Source organism: Callithrix jacchus, chromosome 11 (assembly GCF_049354715.1).
Source record: "Callithrix jacchus isolate 240 chromosome 11, calJac240_pri, whole genome shotgun sequence".
Lineage (NCBI taxonomy): Eukaryota > Metazoa > Chordata > Mammalia > Primates > Cebidae > Callithrix > Callithrix jacchus.
Genome location: NC_133512.1, coordinates 11215874 through 11236155, shown reverse-complemented (window position 1 = coordinate 11236155; position 20282 = coordinate 11215874). Strand labels below are relative to the sequence as shown.

General features: G+C 43.6%; 1 long non-coding RNA gene and 1 pseudogene across 1 annotated transcript in view; one reads left to right on the top strand and one right to left on the bottom strand.

Moving 5' to 3' along the window:
* Positions 1 to 1286: 1286 nt before the first annotated feature.
* The window catches only part of LOC144578321 (uncharacterized), a 121632-nt gene continuing 102636 nt past the window's right edge, over positions 1287 to 20282 (bottom strand). Inside the window, exon 3 of the long non-coding RNA XR_013523843.1 lies at positions 1287 to 4144. This is a non-coding gene — a long non-coding RNA (uncharacterized LOC144578321). The remainder of the gene's footprint in view (positions 4145 to 20282) is intronic.
* The window catches only part of LOC100413573 (prolyl endopeptidase-like), a 53429-nt pseudogene continuing 49528 nt past the window's right edge, over positions 16382 to 20282 (top strand).

Genomic DNA, 20282 nt, shown 5'->3' with positions numbered 1-20282 from the left:
CAGGCTGGAGTGCAATGGTGCAATCTCGGCTCACCGCAACCTCTGCCTCCTGGGTTCAGGCAATTCTCCTGCCTCAGCCTCCTGAGTAGCTGGGATTACAGGCACCCGCCACCATGCCCAGCTAATTTTTTGTAATTTTTAGTAGAGACGGGGTTTCACCATGTTGACCAGGATGGTCTCGATCTGTTGACCTCGTGATCCACCCGCCTCGGCCTCCCAAAGTGCTGGGATTACAGGCTTGAGCCACCGCGCCCGGCCTGCTGGGAGTCTTTATTATGGCTTCCTTCTCATTATTTGTTATTGGTCTGTTCATGTTTTGGATTTCTTCATGATTTAATCTTGGTAGGTTGCATATGTCTAGGAACTTTATCCATTTCTTCTAGTTTTCCCATTTATTAGCATATAGTTACTTGTAGTAACCTCTAATGATCCTTTGAATTTCTGCAGCATTGGTTGTAATGTCTCTTTTTTCATCTCTGATTTTATTTATTTGGGTCTTCTCTACTTTTTTCTTTCTTAGTCTGGCTGAATATTTGCCAATTGCATTTATCTTCTCAAAAACCAACTTTTCATTTCATTGATCTTTTGAATTGTTTTCTTTGTTTCAGTTTTATTTCTGCTTTAATCATTATTATTTCTTTTCACTGACTAATTTTGGTCCATTTGGTCTATAGTGAACATTAAGTCCAAAGTTTCTTTGTTGATTTTCTGTCTGGATGATCTGTCCAACGCTTAAAGTGGGGTGTTGAAGTCTTTAGCTATTATTGTATTGGGGTCTAGTGTTCTCTTTGGTGCTAATATTTGCTTTATATGCCTGGGTGCTCCAGTGTTGGGTGCATATATACTTACTATTGTTATATTCTCTTGCTGAATTGGCCCCTTTACCATTATGTAATGACCTCTTTGCCTCTTTTAATAGTTTTTGTCTTAAGATCTATTTTGTCTGACGTAAGTATAGCTACTACTGCTCTTTTTTTTTTTGGTTTCCATTTGCTCAGAATATCTTTTTCCATCCCTTTGTTTGCAGACTATGTATGTCTTTATAGGTGAAGTGTGTTTTTTGTAGGCAACAGATCATTGGTTTTTTGGATTTTTTTTAATCTATTCAGAAACTCTGTGTTTTTTGATTAGAGAGTTTAGTCCATTTACATTCAGTGTTATTATTAATAAGAATTTACTCCTGCCATTGTGTTGTTTTCTAGTTGTTTTGTGGTCTTCTCTTACTTCTTTTCTCCCTTCCTGTCTTCCTTTTAATGAAAGTAATTTTCTCTGGTGATATATTTTAATTTCTTATTTTGTATGTTTTTGTGTATTCATCATATGTTTTTTTATTCGAGGTTACCATGGGGCTTGCAAATAATATCTTATAACCTATTATTTTCAACTGATGACAATTTAACTGTATTTTCAAATAGCCTATCTTCAAGCTCACTAATTCTTTCTTCTGTTTAATCAGTTCTGTTGTTAAGAAACTTTGATGCATTCTTTAAATATATCAATTGCATTTTTTATCTCCAGAATTTCTGCTTGATTCTTTTAAACTATTTCAGTCACTTTACTAAATTTATCAATAGGATTTTGAATTTACTCCCTGTGTTATCTTAAATTTCATTGAATTTCCTCAAAACAACTATTTTGAATTCTCTGTCTGAAAGGTCACATATCTCTGTCTCTCCAGGATTGGTTTCTGGTGCCTTATTTAGTTTATTTGGTGAGGTTTTGTTTTCTTTGATGGTCTTAATGTTTGTGGATGTTTACCAGTTTCTGAGCACTGAAGAGTTGGGTACTTATTGTAGTCTTCACAACCTGAGTTTGTACCTGTCCTTTTTGGAAAGGCTCTCCAGGTATTTGAAGGTACTTGGGTGTTGTGATCTGTGTTTTTGGTCACTGCAGTCATATCTACATTAAGGGGCATCCCAAGCCCAGTAATGCTGTGGCTCTTTTAGACTCATAGGAGTACTGCCTTAGAGGTCTTGGATAAGATCCAGAAGAGTTCACTGGATGCCCAGGCAGAGACTCTCATTCTCTTCCCTTACTTTGTCTCAAATAGATGAAATCTCTCTTTCTGTGCTGAGCTGCCTGGAGCTGGGGGAGGGGTGATACAAACACCCCTGTGGTCACCACCACTGGGATTGCACTGGTTTGGATCTGAAGCCAGCATAGACACTGTAACCACTAACTCTTTCCTGCCTATGTTTGCTCAAGGCCTGGGGTTCCACAGTTAGCTTCAGGTGAAGCCAGCCAGGCTTGCATCCTTTCTTTTGGGGTGGTGAATTCCTCCTAGTCCTGGGCAAGTTTAGAAATGCCATCTGGGAATGAAGGGCTGGAGTCAGAGTCAGAAACCGTAGGAATCTACCTGGTGCTTTATTTTACTGTGGCTGAGCTGGCACCAAAACCACAAGACAAAGTCCTTCTCACTCTTCTCTCCCCTTTTGACAAGCAGAGGAGTATCTTCCCATAGCCACCACCACCACCACAAGCCCACGGGGAGTCCTGCTAGGCTACTCCCAGTGTCCACTCAAGGCCCGAGGGCTCATCAGTCAGCTTGTGGTGAATGCTTCCAGGTCTGGGACTCACCTTTCAGAATAGTGATCCCTTTTGGCCCAGGGCAGGTCTAAAAGTGCCACCCAAGAGTAAAGGACTGGAATCAGGGATTCCAAGAGCCTGCTTGGTGCTCTAGCTCACCGTGGCTCAGGTGGTACCTAAACTGCAAGACAAAGTCCCTTTTACTCTTCCTTTTCTCTAGAAGAATAAGTATTTCTCCATAGCCACCACCACTGGGAATGTAGTGGGTCACATCTGAAGCCAGCACATCTCAGAGTCTCTCTCAAGGTCTATGGTGTGTGTTACCTCATTACTGCTGCTAGTTATTCAGGGATCAAGGGCTTTTTAGTCAGCAGATTATGAATCCTGCCTGTACTGGATTCTTCTCTTTAAGGCCAACAAGCGCTGGTGTGGCATTTCAGTGGAGAAAGAAACTTGGGGAGAAAAACCCATCAAGGTTGTAAGAGAGGCTCCCAATTTAACTGTCCCTGTCCCTATTTATCCACCTTTATTCACCACCCAAGACCATCCATTATTCTAGAGCACTCTGATCTATAAAAGGGGTCAAAGCATCAGGAGCAGGCTAGGAGTGAGAACCAAAGGACATCAAGAAACCAATTTGCTTGAGAAAAGCAGCAATTCTTCCTTCACAGCCCTCCAGGGCTGAGAGAGAAAATGCCCAAGAGACCATCTATGTGACTTAGAGACTGCTTATTTATTGCGTTACTTTAGACAAGCTGACAAATCTTTCTGAACTTGCTTCCTCCTCTGTAATTTAGGGACCTTGTAGCTTACTGTTGGGACAGAGGTGAGGCAGCATACAGAAGTTAATCCTGAGGCTCGCCATCCAGACTCATGTTACCCAGGGTTTTTGCCTTCCTTTCACTTGGGGTCACTGGAAACATGCAGATCCCAAGCTTGGCCGGAAGAATTGCCCAAGCGCCAGGCATAGCCGCTCAGCAGCTTGCCGCACAATGCCTGAGCTGAGAGGGCCGTAGCCCGTTGGCCTCCTGGGGTCTTGCTGTGCTCTTGTAATCCCTCCTTCTGCCTGTGTGTCAAATGTTACCCCATGCTCTCGTTCTCACCATGATTGTATAATTATAGAGGTGGGAGGGAGTATTGTCCAAAAAGCACCAGTAGGGTAGGAAGCAAGGCCCTCAATGGCCCCATTCACCTGGACCTTTAGCAGTCAGTGGTCTACTTTCAGTGGGTTCCAGCCAAGGCATGACCCCTCTTTTGTCCTACTGCCAATTCATCTTCTCCTCTAAGTGCTCCCTCAGTCAAGGCTCTTGTATCCATCAAATTCTGCTCTTACAATCTTGCCCACTCCCCTCTATTAACCATACATTCTGAAATTTCCACATCCCCTATTCCCTCGATTACATACCTCAGAGGCATAGAGTCCTAACAGTGCTGGGAACGTGCAGCTCAGAAGCTGAGTAAGTGCCCCTTCTCCTGTTCCCTGTGTCCCAGAAGCCAGGTGGTCTGTGTGGCTGGAGATTCATGTCAGCTCTGTGGTGATCATCACACTGCTCTGTGTGGGATTCGCCTGCAAGTTGGTCTCTGAGAGACTAGCTGAGTTGGATATTCCTTCAAGACTCTAAAAAAGAGAACATTTGTTGAAATCATTTTTTAGTCCTTTTTACTGAATACGTAGAGGTGCAGTATTTGTGTGCTTAGTCCTCAATCTGTTTGCATTTTCATGAATAAAGTCATAGAAAGGAATACATAGCTGAGCAATGCAATGCTCCTGGGTTGTGGGAATTATACATTCTTTAGACCATGGGGAATCTGAAGGGAGAGGCATTTGTTAGTTTTCTGCAGCTGGTTTGGTTCCCTCAATGTCTTATATCAGACAGGACACAGTTTCAGTTGCAACAAGGGGCCCAGGTGGGTAGAGGGGCTCTCAAACAGCTGTTAACATATCTATGTACGTGATGACCTGAACAACGCAAAGGCTATTTCTGATGAAAGTGTCCGGGGTGGAGACTGTGTGTTAGAGCTAGGGCCAGAACTACGGTGAGGTGAGCAGGCACCTGGCTTGGGTGCAACATTTGTAAATAATATTTTAATGCAAAATTTTTAAAAAACTCAAAATAAATGAAAAAAAAATCCATGTTAGACAAAATATAAAAATTCTAAATAAAGACAGGATCAGTTATGCTGCTGTGTTGAGCCATATCTGAGCCTGTAATAAAAGAAAAAATCAGTAATATCTATCTGGTTTTCATTTAAAATTTTAATATTTGATTCATCATGAATTTTTTGCATTCATTTGATTTTCCAGGTCACATTAAAATATTATTTTTCGTAAAAACAAAAATAAAATTAAAACAACAAAAGCAAATAAAAAAATAGAAAGTATATTATTTCTCTTCATGACAGGGTCTCTAACACCCCCTCAAACATTTTACTCAAGGCGAGTTCCTCAACTTACCTCACCCTAGTTCTGACTCTGCTGAGAGCCACAGGATTTAAAAAGCATTGCTTTTGCTTCCTTTAAATCTTTCATTTTGCTTTCTTTAATCTTGTGCCGACTGGTAAAAGGCGATTATGGCCAAGGGCCACAAAGCTACTATATATCAGAAACCATATTGACAATATTTAATATTAATTTGCATGTGATTTATTTTTGGTTTTGTAAATCAATCTTTTTCTGTACCAGAAATCCTTCAGGGGAAAACCGAATACTACTAGAATAGATTAATAATGAAAACAATAAATGATTTTTAAAAATAGAATCTTAAGCACAATAAACCTTCAGGGTATTTTTAAATAATGGCCTTATTTTTCACTCCAACACATTTTCCAAGCAGAGTGGCATTCACCTTGTCTATGAGACTGTTGCCTGGCATATTTCAAACTCCCACCATTAGAAGCCACCATGAGTCTGCGACCTATGGGGTGCGGCAGCTGTTAGGAAAAGCATTCTTTACCCCACACCCCACACTCTATCATGACGGGGCGGCAGGGAGGCAGTGATACATTGGGAAGTGCACAAGATTCACGAGCAGAAGACATTGATTCCTCCCTCATTTGTAACTCATTACCTAGAAGAAAGAGCTTTGTCAACTGCCAAAAGGCTCTCCAGATGAAGCAAGCTCTTTCCTGATCAAGCCCTTCCACAGGGATGGCTCACTTCTCTGCTAGAGACAGAATCTGTCATCTAGGTTGCATTATCAGTTGTAGTATGTTATTCTAAAACACACTAAACATATAAATGAAACGAAAGGAAATCCTGAGAGGTCTTCATGGAAAAATTCCTGCTTATAAAGTACAAAATAATCATGAAGTGTGGCCTCAGCAAAGCTTCATGAGAAAGGTATATTGACTTCAAATAAACTCTAGTTAAGTCCACGAAACTTTCCTTGATGCGACAGTGTCAAAAAATGAAGAAAAAGTGGAATATGCCCCATAATGAGAATTGCTTCTTCAGGAAATGCAAAAGTTATACCAATTCCCGGAACTAAGCCAATACATCTTCAACTAATTGGACTTGAAGTTGGTCATCTCAACTTTAAAAGTGTCCTAGCTTTTGGAGATTGAAATAGTTCCTTAATATGTCTAACTGAAGCAAGAAAGAGATAAAATTATCCTCTAAGATTTTCATCTGTCATAGTCAGGTCATGGTGGCTCACTCCTGTAATCCCAGTACTTTGGGAGGCTAGGCAGAAAGATTGCTTGAGGCCAGGAGTTTGAGACCAGCCTGGGCAACATAGAGGGACCCTGTCTCTGCAAAAATAATTAAAAAAAAAAAAAAAAGATTTTATCTGTCATATATATATACATCATTTTTGAAGAATGTTTATTTTTCAAAACAAACAAAAACAGCTCAGTTCAGAGACTGACAGTTTCATTGATTTCACGGCCCTTACCTGCTCAGTGAGCAGGTGGTATAAGAAGATACGGTCTTTGGTTAAGTTGACGGCAATATCATGTGGCGAGGGAAAAATATTCATTACTCACTGACTGCACCATAGGATGTGCTGTGTTTGAATCTCAAGCTAGAGGTGGATCAACTCCTATCTGACAATGTCATAGATTGGCGTTAGTTTGATCTTTGGAGAACCTCAAAACCTTGGAAGAACTCTCTAAGGAATATACCACTGCCACTAAGGAGAAAATAGCCAAGGGGCTTATTTCCACTGTGAATTCACCCCAGATACCAAAAATACAGTTCTCTGAAGTGAAGGATTTACTTGATGTTGTATAGTAGTCAAGGTCTCCTAAAATATCTGCTGAAAGTAAGCTAAAATATCTTGGTGGGATGAGGCTATTTTTCAACAAACACCAGTGGCATTTGGCATCCCACCAAATCCCATTGCTTATCCAGCAACATTTAAAAACTTGACTTTTATGTAGAACTTATTAAAGGAAAGTAACAAGCATCTGTTATTGATTTTAATGGTTTTTATTGCACTGTTATTTAAAATACATCAAACATGGTGACGTATCAAGTAGAAGTGTCATACTTGCATGCTGTGTTGGCTGGGCAATGAGCAAACAGGGACCAGCAATTTCCTTCCCCTGGTGGCAGGGACTGAGCTGTCCTTTCCAGACCACTCCTGCAAATAGCTGGCATCCATATCCCAGCTGCTGGCACCATGCTGGGGTGATCTCCCCATTGACAAGACAACGTTTGCCTACTTGCTCTGTAAGGAGGAACTTTCGCCTGGGAAACACCCCTGCACTGGGACACAAGCCCCATCATGTGTCCCTCACATTCTGGCTGGCCCTGGGTTTCCTCTCTATGGAGTGACAGGAAATGGGTGGTCTCATTGCCTTTTCTTGTCTCATTCCAACATTGTTACTTTTTTTTCTTCTCACTAATGCCTATTCCTTATGTCGTTCCTTATGGAATTTGTCCCAAATTCTGGTAAATAACAGATAGAGACTTGTTAGGACTCAGTTTTTATGACAAACATGAAACTAGGTATAAACGCTCTTGTAAGCATGATTCTTAACCACAAAACTAAAACGAAATTTAAAATTAAAGTATAAAAAACACGCTAATGACCCTAACGTAATATAATAATAGATGTTATTTTGGTGAAACGAAATCATCCAAGTTGGACTTAATGAAATAGAGATAGCCTTAGTTTCAACTCTTTATTTAATCAATTCTTATATTTTAACTTGAATGAAATTTTTAGAGAATGCCTGTTTGGATAAGTTTGATGGGCACAGTTTATGAATAACTTCAAGGCTTTTTCAGTTTAGGATAAACAGACTTCATCTTTAACCCCAAGTCTGCTGGCAAGCAATCACGGAATGCCTGTTTTGAAGAGGCATCTCGTAGTAACTTGTAAGGCTGCCTAGTTCATCTGAAAATAAGATCAGCATTTTGATGTTATTGAATCTACAATAAATGGGTATTTAATCCAATTATTTCTGGAATTGAAAAGAGGAAAAAATCTTCATTGTAATTCCAATAGTTGCTGCTTTTGAATTTTTGTAAGTGACTACGGAGCAGGAGGGGCTGGCTGGACAGGGTGCCATGTGCCTGCCTGAAATGGAAACCTGGCTTGATTGTTGTCTGGTGCAGACATTGAGTTTTATAAACCTTGGCTCCATGCACTATGTGAGAACTCACATGGCCCACAACTGTTTTCTATTTAAAGCATGATGAACGTTTCCTTGCAGCAGTGAGCTACGCACAATTCAGTCTGCATTCTATTCAGTCACTCACTGGCTTGTTCACTCATTCAAGCACACTCCATGTGCCAGGCAGGCTCTAGGAAATTGCATACATTGGTGGACAGAATGGAAAAGATCCTTGTCTTCATGAAACTCCTATTCCAGCAAGAGGAGGCAGAAAACCAAAGTTATTTTAATAAGTCAATTTTATAGTGTGAAAAAAAGAGTAGGACAGGGTTTTTAGGGACTGCTGTGGCTGGAGTGGGGCAGGTTGCAGTTTGAAATAGGGGTCAGAGTAGGGCTCACTGGAAAAGTGCAATGAGAGAAAACTTTGGCGAAAGGTGAGGGTGTAAGCCAAGGGCCTGCTGAGGAGAAGTAAGCAGTTCAGGCCGAAGGATCAGGTAGAGCAGGTTCCTGAGGTGGGGATATACCTGGTGTGTACAGGTAAGAGCTGAGAAGTCAGTGCGGCTGTACGTCAGCAGGCTGGGAGTGGAGGAGTGAGAGGAGTTTGAAGAAGTAAAGGTTATCTTAGTCTGTTTTCTGTTGCTTACAACAGAATACCTAAAACTAGGCAATTTATAAAGAAAAGGAACTGAAATAAACTAAATATAATTTATTTCTTATAGTTCTAGAGGCTGGGACCAGCTCCAAGGTCAAGGTGGCATCTGGTAAGGTCCTTCTTGCTATTGGTGACTCTCTGCAGAGTTCCAAGGTTGCTCCAGGCAACACATCGTGAGGGAGCTGAGTGTGTAGCTTAGGTCTCTCTTTGTCTTCTTATAAAGCCAGCAGTCCCACTCTTGTGATAACCCATGGATCCATTAATCCATGAAAGCCCTCATGACCCAATCACCTCTTAAAGGCCCCACCTCCCAATACTGCCACACTAGAGATTAAGTTTCTACATGAATTTCAGAAAGGACAAACATTCAAAGCATAGCAGCAGGGCAGAATGTGAAAACTCCAGGAAATCGTGGTAAGCACTTTTTCCTTGGGTGAAGTGGAGAGCCATTTCAGTGTTTTTGAGGAAGGAGACCCTTAATCCTCCTAAGCTTCTAAGAGCCCCTTCCCCCTAGACTTCTCCATTGCATTTCAACAGGAGAGGTAAAGGCTGGCCGGCCGGGCTACCACCCTTAATCGCACTCCTGTAGATCACAGGCATGGTGTGGAGGATCTTTCTGGAAGGCATTGTTTTTACTTAAACACGATCACACCCCACCTAAGTCAGTACCCCATGCCTGCTTCATGGATCAAGACCCTTTCACATGTAATTTCTAGAGTTGAAGACTTTAAAAGGCAGGGATTTTCTTTGTTAGAGGAGCTTGGCTGTCAGGCATCTATGCCGTCGCAGCACCCGGCCGAATAAATCCCCACTTCCTTCCCAGTTCGGTGTTTGAGGGGTTTGTTTCATGGCCTTTCCTGCTTCATTATTTGGTTCCCTGACCAGGAAGCAAGTTTCAGTTGGCACAGCCTTTCAGGAGGTTCTGCCCTGTGAAGCATCCCTGCGGGGGACTTTAGCCCACTTGGGCAATGCAATTCCTGAGAGTGCTCCTGCGCAGGTATTGGCCCCAGTGGAAAGCCTTGCCAGGAAAGCACAGCAGGAAAGTCCCCCACAGTGTGGATCCACGCAGGGGCTAAACACTGAGAAGGAACAGGTGCCTGGAGTGTCTGGATGACAGAAACACAATGGGATCAAGCCTGGGAAACTTGCCCACCTCCTTTAGGTGGAAGCCTGGCCTGATCACTCACATGTGCTGGAATTGGCACTCTTGAACTCCGTTCTCTCTCTCTAACTAACCTCAGAAGTTTTGCTTTTGGTTTTAATTTGGGTAGAGGGGGGAGTGTGATTTTGTGAGTGATTGGAGGGGTCCAGCTGGACTCACCAGCCATGAAATGTGGGGGCTACAGGCCCGTTAGAGAGGTCCGTAAGCTCTGAGTGACTTGTGGGAACCAGTTGGGATTACAGGTGATCTGCATATGGCTAGACAGAGGTGCCCTCACAATCTAGGCATTTTGAGGTGAGTAATGAACTCACGAATGCCAAGCGGCGTCTGAAACACTCCCATGAGGGAGACGATTCTACTGGCCTGAAGCAAAAGTGAAAGAGACATGAAATGTGGGGGCTGCAGGTCCCTTAGACAGGTCCTTAAGCTCCAAGTGACTTGTGGGACTGGTTGGGATTAAGGGTGATCTGCATATGGCAAGATGGAGGTGCCCTCACAATCTAGGCATTGTGAGGGGAGTAACGAGCTCTCTGATGCCAAGTGGCATCTGAAACACTTCCGAGGGGAGAGATGATCCTACTGGCCTGAAGTGAAAGTGAAAAAGAGAGTGTGTCACGCTGTGCTGGGCAGGAGAAACTGAGGGTGGAGTAAAACTCTCTTAACTGTCTGTGAGTTCTGTTTTTCTGTGCAAAAACACGGGTCACACTCATAGCAAACCTACTCCTCAAGGGACTATGCTGAAAAATTTCAAGAAGAGATTTAGTGGGGATTGTGGAGTAACCATAACAGCAGGAAAGCCGAGGACCTCATGTGAGGTAGACTGGCCAGCATTTGGGTGAATTGGCTCTCAGACGGGGAGCCTAGACAGGTCCCTTGTCTCCAAAGTATGGCATAAGGTTACATGCCAGCCTGGACACCCTGATCAATTTCCATACATAGATTCATGGCTGCAGCTCATTCTAAACCCCCCACAGTGGCTGAGATGACAGGCAGCAACTGTACTGATGGCAAAGGGACAGGCAGCTAGGGAAGGACCCTGCTCCACCCGCGAGAGGCAGACTCCTAAGGTCCTGGCAGATCCAGCTGCAGAGGAGTTTTTGCCGAGGATACCCACTCCCCCTGGTCTGGAAGAAGGACTCCTCACCCCTGGGCCTGAAATCTCCACCAGAATTGCACACCCCTAAATCAACCAGAGTAGACAGGAGAGAATGTGGAGGGACTCCTCCCATAGCCACTCGCTTCCCAGGAGGAACTCCTTGTATAGCAGCCCCCCTGCAGCCCAAGGCAAAGGTGCAGATACCTTTAAGAGAGCAGAGGTATGTGGGAGTGGATGAGCATGGCCACATGGTGGTAAGGCATGTTTTTACATACTTGCCATTCACCTCAGCCGATCTTATCAACTGGAAAAATAACGCCCCATCTTATACCAAGAAGCCACAAGCTCTCATTGACCTATTGCAAACTATTGTCCAAACTCATAACCCCACTTGGGCTGATTGTCACCGGCTGCTTATGTATATTTTTAACATGGGTGAAGGATGGAGATGACCCCAAGCTGCTTCCAAGTGTTTGGAGGACCATGTTCCAGCGGATCACCAGAACCCTCAAGAGTATATGAGGGTCCAGTTACTGGGGACTGACCGCCAGTGGGATCCAAACACCCCAGAGGGCACGCAAAGGCTAATCTGGTACAGAGCAGCCTTAATGGAAGGATTGAAAAAGGGAGCCCAGAAAGCTACAAACATCAATAAAGTCTCTGAGGTTATTCAAGGGAAAGAAGAAAGCCCGGCACCGTTCTATGAGAGGCTGTGGGAAGCCTATCGCACCTATCGTGTGTACATTCCTTTTGATCCTGAGAGCCCTGAATACCAGCGCATGGCACATATGGCATTAGGCAGTCAGTGTGCAGAGACATTAGGCGAAAGCTACAGAAGCGGGCATGGCTAACCAGGTGTTTGTGAACAGAGACCTGGTAAGCCATAGGGAAAGTCGTAGAGAAATCAAGTGTCAAGCTCAGTGGAGCACGAATCTGATAGCTGCCACTATTAGAGGAGCGCCCCCAGAAGGGTGGGGAAAGGGGGGCTCTGAGAAGGCTACCCAGTCTACCCTAGAAGGCTTTAGAAGGCTACTGCCTATGCCTGCAGTGTAACCAGTGTGCTTACTGGAAGGACACGTGCCCCCAGTTGACAGGAAAAGAAGAAGATCTTGAGCACAGGGTTTCAGATGAAAGTGAAGGAGCTCTGTTCAATCTAATGGAAGGGCCACTGGATTGAGGGGGGCCAAGCTCAATCGCCCCCAAAGAGCCCATGGTCAGGACCACAGTCCTGTAACCTCCCATCAAAGGAAACAACAAATAGTACTGGAGCTACTGGGGTGTCAGAGAAACAGTCTTTCTGTTTGCCTCGGACTTGGAAGGTAGACGGGCACGAGGCGATTCACCGGTTCTTCTACATGCCCATCTTCTTAACTGAACCAGACCGGGAGACAGGACCTGCATTAGCAAAACGATGGCCTAAGATCTGGGCAGAGGACAATCCGCCGAGCCTGGCAATCAGCCAGGCCCTGTGCTCACTGAAGTCAAGCCTGAGGTTCAGCCAGTTAGGCAAAAGCAATATCCAGTTTCCCAGGAGGCCCTGGAAGGTCTTCAGCTTCACCTAAAATGCTTAAAGGACTATGGAATTAGAGTTCCTTGCCAGTCTCCACGGAACACCCCCACTTGCCTGTTTCCAAACCAAGGACCAAAGACTGCAGGCCAGCACAGGGCTTGCATTTGGTTAATCAGGCCACAGTGACTTTGCACCCAACTGTACCCAACCTGTACATGCTGTTGGGATTATTGCCAATGGAGGATAGTTGGTTCACCTGCTTGAACTTAAAGGATGCTTTCTTTAGCACTAGACTGGCCTCAGAAGGTCAGAAACTATTTGCTTTTCAATGGAAAAAATCCAGAAACAGGTGTAACCACCCAGTGCACCTGGCCCTGGCTGTTCCCGGGGGTTCAAGAATTCTCCCACCATGTTTGGGGAGGCACTAGTCCTTGACTTCTAGAAGTTTCCTGCTAAGGACTTAGGCTGCGTGCTTCTCCAATATGCTGATGACCTTTTATTGGGACACCCCACGGCAGTTGGGTGCGCAAAAGGAACAGATGCCTTACTTCAGCATTCGGAGGACTGTGGGTATACAGTGTCTAAAAAGAAAGCCCAGAGTTGCAGACAGAAAGTGCGATATCTGGGGTTCATCATCCAGCAGGGAGAGTGCAGCCTAGGAGCAGAGAGGAAGTAAGTCATTTGCAACCCGCCAGAACCCAAGACTAGAAGGCAGGAGAGAAGTTCCTGGGAGCCATGGGTTTTTGTAGACTGTGGATTCCAAACTTCGCGGTACTGGCCAGACCCCTTTATGAAGTCACTAAGGAGGGGCAAATAATTAAAGAGGGATGAATCCGGCTGCCATATGGAAGAGTAGCAGTGCTGCAGCTACTGGGGGCTGTGGCCATACAGGCTGTACATGAAGCCACTCACTTAGGCCAAGAGTCACTTGAGAAGTTGTTAGGCTGGCATTTTTACATCTCACACTTATCAGCCCTGACCAAAACTGTGGTACAGCGATGCATTACATGTCAGCAGCACAACATGAGATAGAGTTCAACTATTTCCCCTGGCATTCGAGCTTATGGAGAAGCTCCATTTGAAGACCTCCAGGTAGATTTCACTGAAATGTACCAGTGCCGGCGACTTAAGTATTTGTTGGTCCTGGTGTACACATACTCCGTGTGGGTAGAGGCCTTCCTGACTAGGACTGAGAAGTCCTATAAAGTAACCCATGTGCTTCTTCGAGAGCTCATCCTTAGGTTTGGACTGCCACTGTGCATCAGATCAGACAACACACCAGCATTTGTGGCAGATTTGGTCCGGAAAAACAGCAATGGCATTGGGTATTACTTGGAAGCTGCACACTGCCTACCAACCACAGAGCTCTGGAAAGTGGAGCAGATGAACCAGACCATTAAGAATAGCTTAGGGAAAATGTGTCAGGAAACAGGATTAAAGTGGGTGCGAGCACTTCCCTTGGTGTTATTCAAAATTAGATGTACTCGCTCTAAGAAGACAGGATATTCCCCCATGAAGTCTTGTATCATAGGCCCCCTCCCATACTGCAGGCACTCCTGGGAACTTCTCAGGAGTGGGGAGAGATTGAGCTAGGATGACAGCTACAAGCTCTAGGAAAAATCACTCAGGATATTTCAACCTGGGTAAATGAAAGAGGCCCTGTAAGCTTATTCTCCCCAGTTCACCCTTTCTTACCAAGTCATCGCATGTGGATATAGGACTGGAATGTAGTCTCTCTGAAGCCACAGTGGAAAGAACCCCAGACTGTGGTCCTGACCACTCCCACAGCCATAAAGGTGGAGGGAATCCCAGCTTGGATCCACCACAGCCACAAAAAACCTGCAGCGACGGGAAGCTAGACGAGACCCAGACAGTGACTACAGAATCACCTTAAGGACAACAAGCCTTGCTCCAGGCATATCCCAGAAGCTGGCTGGTTCATGCACAGCCAAAGCATGAGGAAATCCATCATTTTAAGGGCCTTACTCTCCTTAAAATTTGTACTTATATAGTAGAGACATTAATTGATTTCAGAGCATGCTATCAGTGTGTGCACCAGGTTACTGAAGTATGACAGAAGGTTGCTGCCGTTCTTCTGTTCTACAGTTGTTACGAATGTGCAGAACACAGAAGGGAGCCTGTTTATATAATGGAATTTGGTAAAAGGTGTGTAGCCCAGGGGAGGGACAACCCATTGTCTGCTAGGATCCATGAGAGCCCACATGCATACAACTTTTTTTTTTTTTTTTTGAGATGGAGTTTCGCTCTTGTTACCCAGGCTGGAGTGCAATGGTGTGATCTCGGCTCACCACAACCTCCGCCTCCTGGGTTCAGGCAATTCTCCTGCCTCAGCCTCCCAAGTAGCTGGGATTACAGGCATGCACCACCATGCCCAGCTAATTTTTTGTATTTTCAGTAGAGACAGGGTTTCACTATGTTGACCAGGATGGTCTCGATCTCTTGACCTCGTGATCCACCTGCCTCGGCCTCCCAAAGTGCTGGGATTACAGGCTTGAGCCGCAGTGCCCGGTGCATACAACTCTTGAAATTAAACTCACAACAGGGTGATGGAACAGCCCTACTAAGTTAATAGCTAAAACAGAGGATCAGGAAAATGAGAATGAGAGTGAGAATTCTCACTAATGTTATAGGTGAGATTCTCAAGGCAGGGAGTGAGGAAGGAGACCCTGAATCCTCCTAAGCTTCTAAGAGCCCCTCCCCTTAGACTTCTCCATTGCATTTCAATAGGAGAGGTAAAGGCTGGCAGGCCCGGGTGCCACCCTTAATCGCACTCCTGTAGATCGCAGGCATGGTGTGGAGGAATCTTTCCGGAAGGCATTGATTTTACCTAAACACAATCACACCCCACCTAAGTCAAGTACCCCACACCTGCTTCATGGATCAAGACCCTTTCACATGTAAGTTCTAGAGTTATAAGCCTTTAAAAGGGCAGGGGTTTTCTTTGTTAGTGGAGCTTGACTGTTAGGCATCTATGCCACAGCAGCTCCTGGCCGAATACATCACCACTTCCTTCCCACTTCGGTGTTTGAGAGGTTTGTTTCACAGCCTTTCTTCCTTCATTATGAGCAGAGTCCTGGCATGATCTCACTCACAGTTTAGAAGTGTCACTCAGGTGGCCGGGCATGGTGGCTCATTCTTATAATCCTAACACTTTGGGAGGCCAAGGTGGGTGGATCACCGGAGGTCAGGAGATCGAGACCAGCCTGGCCAACATGGCAAAACCCTATCTCTACTAAAAATACAAAAATTAGCCAGATGTGGTGGTGGGTGCCTATAATCCCAGCTACTCAGGAGGCTGAGGCAGGAGAATTGCTTGAAACCAGGGGGCAGAAGTGGCAGTGAGCCAAGGTTGTGCCACTTCACCCCAGTGTGGGTGAAAGAGCAAAACTCCATCTCAAACAAAAAGTGAATGATAAAAAAAGAAGTGTCACTCAAGAAGGATGGAGCTGCCTTCACCTGAGGCGGGGAAGCTGGAGGTAGAACAGGTTCCAGAGTGGAAAGAAATGACAAGCTCAGTTCTGACTTAAGTTTGGGACACCTGGTGGGCACCTAAGTGGGGTATAAATTGGATTCTAGCATCTGAAGTTTGGGAGAGAGGTCTGAGCTGCGGATTAGATGGATGGCACTGAATCAAGAAGATGAAAGGGAGTAAACAAGGCTGGAGAAACAAAGAGGACCAAGGATCCAGACCTGGGCCCCCCCATAACACAGAGGACACCGAAATCCTACAGGAAGTCTCAAGATAAGTTTTCATCCAGGTGCTCCACTCTACACTCTGGTAACATTGTTTCCAAGGTATCATCACAGTGAAAGCATGATTTACAGGTTAAGTGGAGAACTCAGACCGTGGTGATGCATCTAGAGCCCTCTTCTGCGAAGTCCCGCTTTGCGGAACTCAATCATAGGTGAGATCGTTCTTCAAGTTGAGACAGACGGATATGATTCTAAAATCGTGCTCATCACTGTCTTGCTCCAGGCGGGCAAATTTTCACATTTACACCCTTGTTCTACTTTACCAATGTATTAGAAATTATACCCAAAATATTCCTCACCACAGAAAGGGTAGAAAATTTAGAAGTGACAGCTTAAAAAATAAAGTTTTAATGGTTTAATTTCACACCCCACTGGGATGTATCCTACTTGCCCTTGGAGACTCCTGCCCTTGAGCAGTGATGTACATCAAAGTTCCCTTCCCTGGGCAATCAGTTTTCAGGCTCTCAAGGTTTATATGTTCTCTTTTCTCACACAGAACCACCTGGGAACTCATCTGCCATATTAATGTTTTCTCAAATTTCCTACCAGGACTTCCTTTCATGCATCTTACAAAAGATTCACCCAACTGAAATCCAACTCTGGTACAGTGACTCAAGTTGCAAAGGTGTCTGGAGCGCTAAGCAAAAGAACAATTGTCTGTATCACTCAGGAAAATCACCTTCAGCAAAGACCTCATAGAATTCCTCCCCCGATCTATTTTAGTAACAGTTTCATTTCTATTAAATTTTTTGTAGTTAAAAATAATTTATCAAAATGTATTATATGTTTAAGGTATTTTGATTTATATAATTAAACTAAAATGAAAAATTTAAGTTTAGAGAGTTTTAATCAGAAAAAAAATAAATTTTAGTTTATGGACATGTTTTCCTTTCAAAGAAATTGGACAGCATGAAGAATAAAAGTTGCGTTAAAATGACTCAATGGAGGAAGTGGGACGGAAATGTGATTTAAGTCAGGAGTGAATGATGTAAATTTTCTCCCTGTTAAATAAGAAATGTTCTTGTATTTAAAAAGTGGATGATGTTGGGTTTCAAATCGCAATAGTGTTTATATTCCATTTTCAGAACACATTTTATATTTATCAGAGCAATGTAACAGTTTTATATGAAAATTTTAACATTTACAATATGCCAGAAATCACATATTTTGCCTCTATTTAAGATGAAAAAGTTTTAGATATCATCTTTAAAATATAGAAGGAAATACATCATTCTCCAAACTCAATTCAATGAGAACATAGGTTTCAAATTCCACAGTGACTTAAACTACCAAAGACAATCTCAGCAAGGTCTGTATCAAAAGATCTCAACAGCAATGGAAAACTTCATTTTTCAGAGGAGACCAATCAGTTTTGAGCCAGCAATTTCTCTCTTTTGTAAGATTCATTCCTACAGTGCTGACCCCAACACCTTATTTCTTGACCATGGATTACAGCCAAAGTATTGATTATGGTCAACTGTTAACACCCACAATGGTATGTCCCAGACACATTTCTCACAATTAGCAGAGGACTGTGTATTTGATATAGGTCAGTCACTGAAGGCAGCAGTAACTCAGTGGCTCTGCACTTCACCGTCATAAGGCCACCACACTCATGTACTAGACGTTGTCCCAGTGGAGGACAGTTAGATACAAAGTCTCTTCCATCTTGACATCTTGCTACTACAGCGGCCTCCTGTTCCATTTCTCACTTCTCCCACCCTTAATTTCCAGCTTTGGGGAACATGGCTGCCTCAGCAACCATCTTATCTGCTCCCTCTACCCCACCATTTTGCAAGGAGGAAGGGGCACTGGTTTCTTTCTCACACTCGCACTACCTTCTTCCCTTTCCTTCACTGTTTTCTTTCATTTCCTCTTCACTTCCACTCTCCCTTGTGACCTTCTTTCCCTCTGGCCAGCCTCTGACTGCTGCAGAGTGGTCCCTTCACCCAGACAAAACCCTGGACTGATGCCAGGCACAGGGTATATGACCTATGCTGGCCTCTCCTATTCGGTCCCTGGGGACTGTGGCCATAGACATTCACCTCCCTCTGGTGCCATTGATAAAGGAGAAAGAGAGGACACAGCTCATAGAAAAGGAAGCTCTAGCCAGACTGGAAGCCACCAAAGCCAGGGCGTGGCTCCTAGGGTACTGCCATCTCTCAGGAGCTTCCCAAGGCTTATCATGTAACTCCCCCAACTCTTCTTAGCATCTCTCTTCTTACTCTTTATTTTTTATTGTGACAAAATATACATAACCATAAAATTTACTATTTTCATCATTTTTAAGTATACAGTTCAGTGGCATTAATTACATTTATATGTAATGAGTTTACAAATATATGTTCAAGTCCCTTCTTTTACTTCTTTTGGGTATAAGCCCAGAAGTGAAACTACATTTAATTTTTTGAAGAACTACCATACTGTTTTCTATAGCGGCTACACTATTTTACATTTCTAGCAGTGATGCACAAGAGTTCCAATTTCTCCACTTTCTCACTGATGTCGTCTGAATACATAACCCCGCCAAATCTCATGTGGAATTGTAATCCTCCATTTTAGAGGTGGGGCCCGGTGGGAGGTGACTGGACTATGGGGACAGATCCCTAATGGCTTGGTGCTGTCCTCCGATAGTGAGTTCTCACTAGATCTGGTTAAGTATGGGGCACTTCCGCCTCTACTCTCTCTTGCTCCTCCTCCCACCGTGTGAGATGCGTGCTTCCCCGTTGCCTTCTTTCGTGATTGTAAACTCCTTGCGGCTTCCTAGAGGCAGAAGCGCAGGTATGCCTCCTGTACAGCCTGCAGAAGCACGAGCCAATTAAACCTCTGTTCCTTACAAATTACCCAGCCTCGGGTATTTCTTTATAGCAATGCAAGAATGGACTAACACAGTCACCAACACTTGTTATTTCATTTATTTATTTTCATAGTACCCATCCTAACGGGTAAAAAGGGATATCTTTTTGTGGTTTTGCTTTGCATCTTGCTGTGAATAGTGACATTAAACACACTTTCATGTATTTTTGGCCATTTGTGTATCTTCTTCAGAGAAATACCTACATGAGTCATTTGGTCAGGTTAAATTGGATTGTCAGTTTTGTCATTGTTATTATTGAGTTTATTTTTATTAATTGTAATTATTTTTTCTCTTGATAAAAATAGTAATGCTCATTTTATGAAATTAAGAATTGAGAAAACATTGAGACAAATAAAAATGATTCATGTTACAAATAAAGAATATATTTTCTCGGGCCGGGCGCCGTGGCTCACGCCTGTAATCCCAGCACTTTGGGAGGCCAAGGTGGGTGGATCACGAGGTCAAGAGATCGAGACCATCCTGCAACAAGGTGAAACCCTGCCTCTACTGAAAATACAAAAAATTAGCTGGGCATGGTGGTGTGTGTCTGTAATCCCAGTTACTCAGGAGGCTGAGGCAGGAGAATTGCCTGAACCCAGGAGGCGGAGGTTGCGGTAAGCCGAGATTGCGCCATTGCACTCCAGCCTGGGTAACACGAGCGAAACTCTGTCTCAAAAAAAAAAAAAAAAAGAAAAAGAAGAAAAAAGAATATATTTTCTCAATTTATGTTACGTGTTTATAAAATTTATTTAGGCCACATTCTTTGAGGATAATATGAAGAAACTAGGATTCATTACTTAGGAATTAAAAGTAGACACTCCTAAATAAGTCCTAAGGAAAAGAGAAAATTTAAATTTAAAGCAGATCACAGACTATTAACACACGACTACCCAAACTAATGAAACATGTTCAGAGCCAAACTTAAAAGAAACTCTCTGACTTTAAATACTGTTATTACAAATTCGAAAGAATTGTAGTTAAGCATTCAATAAAATATAAATTCTTGGAAATCCAAATGCATAAAGGGGCTACAATCGCTGGTAAAGCATTATTTCTGGGTATGTCTGTGAGGATGGCCTGAAAGAGATGAGGACTTGAATGTGTAGACTGAGAAAAGATCACCACCACCAATGTAAGCAGTAC